The sequence below is a fragment of the Oryza sativa genome, chromosome 5, assembly GCF_034140825.1.
Source record: "Oryza sativa Japonica Group chromosome 5, ASM3414082v1".
Taxonomy (NCBI): domain Eukaryota; kingdom Viridiplantae; phylum Streptophyta; class Magnoliopsida; order Poales; family Poaceae; genus Oryza; species Oryza sativa.
The window spans coordinates 17,050,818-17,061,019 of NC_089039.1; the positions used below are offsets into that span (position 1 = coordinate 17,050,818).

At 42.2% G+C, this 10,202-nt stretch overlaps 2 pseudogenes; one reads left to right on the forward strand and one right to left on the reverse strand.

The window, feature by feature from the left end:
* Positions 1 to 557: 557 nt before the first annotated feature.
* On the forward strand, positions 558 to 7,190 carry LOC107275906 (WAT1-related protein At1g09380-like; annotated as a pseudogene).
* Positions 4,990 to 6,212, reverse strand: LOC107277830 (uncharacterized; annotated as a pseudogene).
* Positions 7,191 to 10,202: the final 3,012 nt, after the last annotated feature.

Consider the following 10,202-nt stretch of genomic DNA (forward strand, 5'->3'; position numbering starts at 1 on the left):
AAGTATAGTAAGAAATTTAGGATATATACAACGATTTACCGAGATTTATTCCGGGCCGGGAACCAATTTACTCATGATAGGGACAATAATAGACCGGAATCAATCCACTAGTCAAGAGGTGTGGAACTAATCCGGATGTTTTGTTATACCTAATATAAGTAAATTAGTTCCTGACCCGGAATAAATATTCCTGGTCTCTTGTTGTATCTATTATAAATTTCTTGTTATATTTATCATAACCGGCCCGGAATGAATCCCTGTGTAACCGAACAAGGGCCTGAAGGTTGTTTTGGGACAAAAGTTTAAACTCTAATTGGGAATTAAGTTTAGTTACACACTGAACATGGTAACAAGCTGAGATGGAGTGAAGTGGTAGCCGGTTGCATTCCACACGCACTTCCAGTTCCACTGATGGACAGGTGGAGTTGAAGTTGACCGGACGATGGGAGAATGCATGCCGCATGCACACACTGATACTGATATACCGCCACGTCAATTCCAGCCACCAACCCATCTATCCCTACCTTCGTCCGTTTCTGCGCCCCATATATCATCTCTCTCTCTCTCGATCTCTCCCCCCGCTATTTATACCACCGCAAGCTCAATCAATCGCTCGCCTCTCGCACACTCCCATCCTCGATCGACTCGTCGCGTCTCACTTTTCTTCTTAATTTCCATTTCGTATCGCGTCGATCGATCGATCGATCGTGCCCCTAGCTCTAGCTATAGCTAGCAAAGCAAAATATACATGGCGTCGCCGGCGAGGACGGGAGAGGCCGCCGTCGTGGTGGTCGGCGTGGCCGAGCAGGAGGCGGCGGTAGTAGAGCAGCAGCGGGAGGAGGAGGAGCAGGCGGCGGCGGTGGGCGCGGCGGCGGTGCTGCTGCCGGTGGGGATGGTGATGGTGCAGGTGTTCACCGCGGTGACGCTGCTCCTGTCGGAGCTCGCGCTCGGCGCCGGCGCCGCGCGGCCGCTCGTCCTCCTCGTCTACCGCAACCTCGTCGGCGCTGCCGCCGTCGCGCCGCTCGCCGTCCTCTTCGAAAGGTCCAGTAAATGCCACATTATCTCTCTCTCTCTCTCTCTCTCTCTCTCTCTCTCTCTCTCTCTCTCTTTCTTCTTTGTTAATTACCACCAATAATCCAGTATCATACGTGTACATATAAATTAGTACACATTGCTGAAATATTATCACTTTAATTAATAAATTATTTTGTCTCATGCATGCATCTATATACAGTATATATCTTGCTTCTGTTTTCTTCATCATCTTCGTCGTTCGCTTTACCAATGGGAGAACGTACAGCACATCGATCGGTAGAAACGATGAAAAGAAATCAAACCATTTTTTTAAAAAAAAATCTAATCCACGCTTGGATCGAACGACGATTTTATTTGCCTGATCCAATTCATTTACTATATGAGAAATTGAGAATTAAAGAGAGAGGTGCTTTGGAAACTCGTGGGAAACGTGCGAAATCTCAGTGCCAGCCGTGAGCAAAGACATAGTATAGCATTCATGCCTTCTAATTAATTGATTCATTCCAAAAAGAAATAATAAATATATTTAATTGCACTACTAGAGTAATACTATACATGGCTTACGCTATTATCTTTGTCTATATATGTTTCTTTGTACGTATACTACCAGTCGAGGAAAGTTCGAGAGCATTCGTAGCTGGAGGCTACCTTTTTAGCCGCCCACCCAACTAGTTGACGATTTTAAGGTTGTATTCTTATGTCTATATTGCCAACTCACACTTTCTTCTTTTTGTATGCACACTTCCCAAACGGTTAAACATTGTATTTTTTATAGAAAAATTGCTTTAAAAATATATTAATGTAATTTTTAAGTTTTTTACTAATACATAATTAATTATGTGCTAATACATCCTATCGTTTCGTGTGTCAAAAACAGCCTAAAGAAAGAAAAATTGCAAGAAAAGAAAAGAGCCAATTGACTTGGCTGGATACGGACAAATATCATCTCACTGCATGTGTCAAACACTCAACAGAAACACTAAGTTAGAAAGAGACAAAAAATGACTTGAATTCAGCCCTGCATTGTATGGTCGCCGCATATGTAGGTGGAGTGAAACCATGGGCCGTCCTCTTGATGATCACCTCTTTTGCTCTTAATTGCATCAATAATATGTAAACACGCAAAAGCTCGTGACGCATCAGGCCGTTTGATTTCTACATCTAGCCAAATGGTGATAGATAAATAAATATGGAGAAATTAAAGGGGAAGTATATATAGATATAGAGGACATATGCATCTAAAGTTATTCTAAATGTAATTAACGTATACTCATCTTGTAGAACTTTTGATAATGGAGTCTAGAACTAACTATAAACCAGGCACATTATATATATTTATATCATCTAAAGATGACATGCCTCAAATTTAGATGAACTTTATGGCTTCTAAAGATATACCATGATGCAATAGAAATTTATTAGTTTTGACGATGTATGGAAGCAATACTTAAAAATGACCACACTTGTTTATTTCTGGGGTGAGTATTGGACAAATATATATGTAGCGATGTACAATGCATTGGTGTGTGGAAAAATGTATGCTACTCGTTTATAGATTTATGTGCTTGTATTTCTGGTTTTCTACCTGTGCTTCCTTCTTCTGTATGTTTCAGAGGAATGATGAAAAAGATGAACGCCGTAGTGTGTGGCTGGATTTCGATCAACGCAACGTTCGGGTTAGCACTGTTATACTCAACGACAAGGCTAAGTTTTTACTTGTCATGCTCAACATTATTCTCTTATATATGATCGCAAAATTTGCATTAAATTATAACTTTTTCAGACAGAGATTTTTTTTTTATTCTAGCCTCTGCATAATAAGGCCTACATTCAACCGTCCACTACTAATATCACACAGTTTTACCTCTTTTTTATTGGGAGGAAAAGTTTTACTGTTTTAGCCATATGCTATACCAATGCTACTCCAAGCTTGAATGATACCAATGCTACTCCAAGCTTGAATGAAAACCATCTAAAGCACAAAAGCTATTAATTGCATCCATGCATGCTTGAAATATCCTTCCATCACCATCGTCTCCGAATGCTATATGCCGCCACCTTGTCTGTTCCCTTAGCGACTCCTTTTGTAGCAAAAACCAAAAGTGAATTGCCCTTTTATTTAAGAAATTAAAAAACCAAACCTCACAATATAATTTCCTCTATGTTTTGAAACTAACATTTTGAAACTAACAACCTTTTGACAATTTGTAGAGTTCTACTGGCAACAGGGATGTACTACTACGGTCTGCGTGACACGAACGCCGCCTATTCCGCCAACTTTCTGAATCTCATCCCTATCGTCACTTTCATTATCGCCGTTATTTTCCGGTACATTTCTTTTAACTATGCACAATATATAATTTTTTTAAAAAAAACTTAACAACACACATATATAAACTATATATAGAAGTATGACATCATATATACTTTTTAAATTTACCTCGTGATATATATTAATACTAAAATATACAATTAATACTCACCATATACAAGGTACTAATAGACAAAATAATTAATCAACAGTTGTCATGTCAATATATGGTGACATTCAACATATATTTGCAATTTTTCATCCTTTTTTTTTCTTTTTCATCAAGTGCTGAGAAGCTGGCGATAGCAAGCTGCGCCGGCAAGATGAAGGTCCTGGGCACGGTCCTGTCCGTGAGCGGCACGATGGTCGTCAGCCTCTTCAGAGGTCAGCTGCTGCACCTCTGGCCCACCCACCTGCTGCGCCTCCCATGCCGCCGCGGTGGCGCCGCCGTCGTCATCGTCGTCGAGCCCCGCCGGCACGACGATCTCCGGCACACTGCTACTGTGCGGCAGCTGCCTGAGCTACGCCTTGTGGTTCATCGTGCAGGTTAATTAGCATTATTAATTAATCGATTTGAGTCTTTTGGCATATGGAAATGCATGTTTGATCATAGCTGTATATAGGATCTAATTTCTTCCTATATATATATATATATATATGATAGTTTGGCACACACAAAAAAATGTTTTGCAAAAATATCTATATCCAAGTAATGTTCACTAGCTATACTGCAAATTAATTTTGCAAAAACTAATTTGCAAAAACACTGATGAATTCAGGCGAAGCTAGCCAAGGTGTTCCCGTCCAAGTACTGGGCGACGGTGCTGACATGCCTGTCAGGGAGCCTGCAGGCACTCGTCGCCGGCGTCTTGACCACCGGCGACTGGTCGGAGTGGAAGCTCAGCTGGGACCTGCGCCTTCTCGCCGTCGCCTACTCGGTATGTATATGCTCCCTCACTCCAAAAAAATAAAAATCTAATTATAGGATATATATGTGTCCATATTCATCCTACAATTAGATTTTTTTTTTCGGAGGGAGTATATGCCTTAGTTGCATTATATCGATAATTCATAGTCATTTTGTTGACTTAAATCGTAATAATAATAATTTTTAGATAATGAATCATAATAATAATTGGTCATAGCTTTCTTAAAGTAAAGGTCGGAATGAATTTTCCGTTATCTAAAGAAATTTATCGATGTATCATGTAATTCGTGGTGTGGCAGGGGGTGTTCAACACCGGTATCACCTTCGTGCTCATCTCGTGGGCAATCACGCGTCGCGGGCCGATCTACCCTTCCATGTTCAACTCGCTCTCGCTCATCATCACCACCGTCATGGACTCACTGTTGCTCGGCGCAAACATCTATCTAGGAAGGTATAACTATCATAAGCTAGTACTCCCTCCGTCCCTAAATATTTAACGCCGTTGACTTTTTTAAACGTGTTTGACCGTTCATCTTATTCAAAACAATTTAAGTAATTATTAATATTTTCCCTATCATTTGATTCATTGTTAAATATACTTTTATATATACATATAGTTTTACCTATTTCAAAAAAAATTGAATAAGACGAACGGTCAAACATATGCTAAAAAATCAACGATGTCAAATATTTAGAGACGAAGGGAGTATATAACTACAAGAAAACATAATTTTTTTGGCAGCCAGTTAATTTTCTTGGCGACTAAAGCAAAGCCGCCAATATTACTCATTATCTTGATGGTCATATATATGTGGCAAATTTTGCTACAGGACACTGTTTATATGTGGTTTTAGCCCTAGGACACTACCCAAACTCACTTTTGGAGGAAAACACTTCATAAACGTGGTAATTTGCTGGTGGACACCGCGATAATTAAAATAATAATTTCTGGCTAAAGAGGAGAGAGAAAGCGCGTGAAAGTTCTAAAATGTCCTTGGGCCCACATGTCATATCTTCCATCTCCCTATCCCCTCCTCCCACACTTCCATGGCCGATGCCGTTGCAATCGCCGGCGCCGCCCCATGTCTGTCGCACCTGGAAGGAGACGGCGGCGTACTTGTCCATGCTCGCCATCACGTCCGAGGTCATCATGTACCCTGCAACAACAACCCAGGTGTTGGCTTGATGAATTAGGAGCAGAGACCACAAAAGCGTGTCCAGTGATTTCGATTGAGGTACCTGAGCTGTCCATGGTGGCGTAGACGGGGCGGGGGCGGCGAGCGTGGAGCAGCACGAGCGTGTCACCGCTGGAGGAGGAGACGACGTTTGGCGAGGCACCAGGTGAGCGCGTGCGTGCTCTCCTCGCTCTCGTCCACGGCCACCACGATCCGTCGCCCGGGAGCCTCAGCCGCAGCAGCAGCATGGTCGGCAGCAGCACCATCATCGGGAACAGACCACACCATCACTCTCGATAGCTAGAGCGAACGAACGATGAGATCGATGAATCGGGAAATTGGTTGGAGAACTGAGAAATGCAGACGATGAGTTGATCTGCCGATTTAATGGAGGGAAGAAGACGACGAGCCGTCACGCTTGCCGATCTGGTGGCGCGGAGCGGTGGGGCGTCCTGTGGGTTTCGGCGAGGTGGGGGGGAGCTCGTCGACCGGCCGTGTGCGCGGGGAGATCCTGGTCCTCGTTCTGGTCGGTGCGCGCGGGAGAGGAGCTCGCTGGCCAGCCGTGCGCCGGGGGGGGGGATAGTTGTTCGATAGCCGGTCGCGCCCGGGGAGAGGAGTCGTCGGCTGGCCACACGCGGGGGAAGGACCTCGCCGGCTAGCGCCACGCAGGGAGAGGAGTTCCCGGCTAGCCGCACACGTGAAGAGGAGTCGTCGGCCGGCCACCATCATCCCCTCAGCCGTGTCGGATAGGGATAGAGAGAAGAGAGATGGAAGATATGGCTTGTGGGCCCAAGGGTATTTTAGAAATTTCACGCGATTTCTCCCTCCTCTTTAATCGAAAATTATTATTTTAATCGGCGCGGTGTCTACTGCCAAATTATCATGTTTATGGAGTGTTTTCCCCTCAAAAGTGAGTTTGGGCAATTTTATATATATATATATATATATATATATATATATATATATATATATATATATATATAGCTCAATTCCCTATTTTTTTAGATAATGGAATAAAACATCCCGGCCTTTGCTCATCGGAGTTACAGCCAATTATTACAAAAGTAACACCTAAACACTGAGTGTACCTCGATTCCCTATACTACGTAGCATATATATTACTCTCGCTGCTAGCTATATATATGTCATGTATATTACTTGTTACTAAGTGTAGGGTAGGAAATACGGAAAATATATGAATACCCGTGTTTAATCTGAGACTTTTTTTTTCTTAACTATTTTTGTGTAGCGTGATCGGGGCACTGCTGATCATTGTGGGGCTCTACGCGTTCCTGTGGGGAAAAGGACAGGAGCTGCAGCTGAAGGCGGCAGGAGTGAAGCAGGAGAGGCACAAGGCCGCCGGCGACGATGATCCGGAGATATAGACGGACAACAAAATTAATTAATGAAATGGCATAGAGAAATAATTAATATACATACTTATACATTATTATAGGAGCTAGTAATAACGAGTTACTAGCTAGGTACCATGATTTCAATATCATCAAGTGAACTAGTAGCTAGCTTAGGTTACTGAAGGAATAAGAACTCACTCGCATTCGTGCATCTATATGCATAGGGCCGTCCTGAGGTTTTGGTGGCCCGGGACAGAACAAAACTAAAATGGGTCATTTTTGCTCTGTTGTATTTATCATTTGATGACGATGAAGTGCGGATGCATTACTTAGTGTATATCATACATTGATCCATCAGTCGAATATTCAAATTATCATTCCCAACATACTATAATTTGATCAGTTTCTTCGATCATTACATGCACGCTCATGTTAGTGTGAATTAGATGGGTGTAAATTGATTAATTTGCATACCAGCCATTGCTTTAAGCGCTGCTATCTTGGAATAGCTTGCATCCATTCATCATGTGATCTTTGCGCCTTCACTTTTTTATGCACTACTCTTAACCAATTTATGTTTCATACACTACTGGAGAAACCATCTTTGGTCGGTTGCCCAAAAACCACAACAATCCCGGTTACTTAAAAATCTGGGACTAGAAAGCATTTTTAGTCCCGGTTTAAAAGCATAATGGGACTATGTGATTTTTAGTCCCGGTTGATTCCATGTCAAGCCGTGTCAGGGCGCCCGAGATTTTTATTCCCCTAACTTTAGTCCCAATTGGTATTACTAACCGGGAATAAAAATCAAAACGCTCTATATAATCCCTAATACTTATCCTCTTCTATCGTCCTCGCAAACTCCTCTCTCCTCTATCTCTTTTTCCTCTAACTATCCTTATCGCTTTCCTTACTCTAACTCCTTATCTCTTTCCCCTATATGTTTCTCAGCGTAGCAGTGGCTGGGAGCGAGCACACGATGAGGACGTCGGGCAACCGGCGGCGGAGGGCCGGCCGGCCGGGTGGCGGCCGGGCGCGCGAGGAGGAGGCCGGGTGCACAAGGAGGGGCGCCGCGGAGGGCCGGGCGGCCGCCGGGCGCACAAGGAGGGGCGCCGCGGAGGGCCAGGCGGTGGCCGGGTGCACGAGGAGGAGGCGGGGTCGGCGGCAGCCGGGCTGGGGATTTTAGGATTTGTGATGAAACTTTTGTTGAGAATTTGTTATGTATTTGACTGTGATGTGAATATGTGATGTTTTTTTAGAATTTGTAATGTATGATATGTGATTCGGAGATGATTTGGGGGTTTCACAATTTGGGGATGTTTTGGGAATGGAGTGAAATCAATATGCAAGGAGTTAAAAACAATGAAAAAACTGCCAATCGGGACCTGGCCTCTTCCATCTTCAGTCCTAGTAACACCAACAGGGACTAAATATGGATCTTTAGTCCCGGTTATTTCACCCGGGATTAAAGATAGCTATCTTTAGTCCTGGATTCGTAGTCCCGGTTGTATAATCGGGACTAAAGGGGGTTACAAACCGGGTTAAAAACCCTTTCTCCAACAGTGATATTTGACACATTGTTTTTCATTTTGTAATGTGCCCTTGTTTCTTATATATAGAAGATTGATTGAAAAATTTGACAAAGTTAGATATCATGCATGCATATCAACTTACATATCATATTGTATCATGTACTTCAAAGATCGAACAAGACCGAACAAACCTACCATAAGAGGGTGAATGGTAGGAATACCAAAAACTTTCTATGGAAATAAAAGTTACCTTCAAACTTGACGAAGTCGTAGGCGTAGGCGATCTGACCTCCATGTGCACACAGGTCTGACCTCCCCTAAGCCGTCAGTCTGACCGATGTTATCCGGCCAATCGGACCGCAGCCTCCCTCTGCTACCTTCTCGCCGCCACCGGTCTGACCGGTTCCTCGCCACCGGTCTGACCGGTTCCTCGCCACCGGTTAGACCATCGCCATGCCTCCGGTTAGACCGTCCTATGAACTCCGGTCAAACCGTCTGATCTAGAAAAACATGTATCGATGAAACTCTTGAAAGTAGATCAACTTTATTGCATCGATATGTGTTTACAAAGTGCATCTAAAGCACTCCTCTCTCAACTCATGAACTATGATTGAAACCTCAAAGAAAATCTTAATTTTTCTCTTCCAAAAAGTCGATATCTTCTAGCTTTAATCCATCATATATTTACACCCACAACGTGGTTTCCCCTAGCCACGAATCCAACGAAAACTAGGACTCCTAATCACGTAGGAACCTATAAGACTTGGGAAACAACATCCCCGTACAACTCCACATTTCCAATCTTTCCAAACTTAGACTCCAACCTTCACCTCCACGTGCATTGTTCTCTAGCCTGAGCATCCCACATGATATCCTTGACCGTCTGAACCTTAACTTCTCCTAAGCCTAGTCCTGATCCATCACCAGCTATATTCCCATAGCCTCAAGCAACACCTGCCCATGAGCAACAAAGAAACTCCATATTCTAGTATAAGTTTGCACCAACTTGACTCACATCAGCACACAATAGTATCGTATACGAACATAAACCATCTAGAAATCATAAACATGAAGCAATCTGGAAATTCCACGAAAACTACCTGAAACCGACTCTCTCTTGGAGCCTGCCAGTTTGACCGTCGGACTACCTGGTCAGACCGCCCAATCACCACCGGTCTGACTAGCCACCAGTGCCGACAACCGAAAACACTATTCACCGTATTTTTACAAACACTTGCCTTTGACAATTGTTCATTATATAGATTAAATCACCACATGATTTCACAGTACTAGAGGATTATTACTAGAGAAAATATCTTGTATACCCATAAAATTTTAGCTAATCTCTTATATGTCTCTGAATTTTGCTTACTTCCTTATATACCCCCAAATTTTGATTTTGATCCCTTCCATACCCCTCCTGTTAGTTGACCGTTAGTTGACCGTCTAATTTCTATAAAAATGACCATTTTACCCTTTGGATGAACACAAAAATTTACGAATTACATTATTAAAAAATGTAAAAGTTTGTTGCATGAGACTATTATAGTTATGAGTTTGTATGCGATGCATTATTTATCACAAATTTTACTTTTAGATAATGAAATAAAAAATATATTTATTTTTTTAAAAAAAGTCATAAAAATTGAGGAGCATTTATACAAAAATAGGACTACCAACGCTCACAATATTTTTCTTATGAATGTTCCCGATCAAAAAATTCCATTGTCATATTAAAATTTCAAATAAATATTTTAATTTATTACATTTTTTTTATTTTTAAACTTATGTCAAAATTTTCTGCAGTAATCATTTAGTCACATTAGTTTCATAAAATGCACATATTGTGCACTCAAACAAAATTTT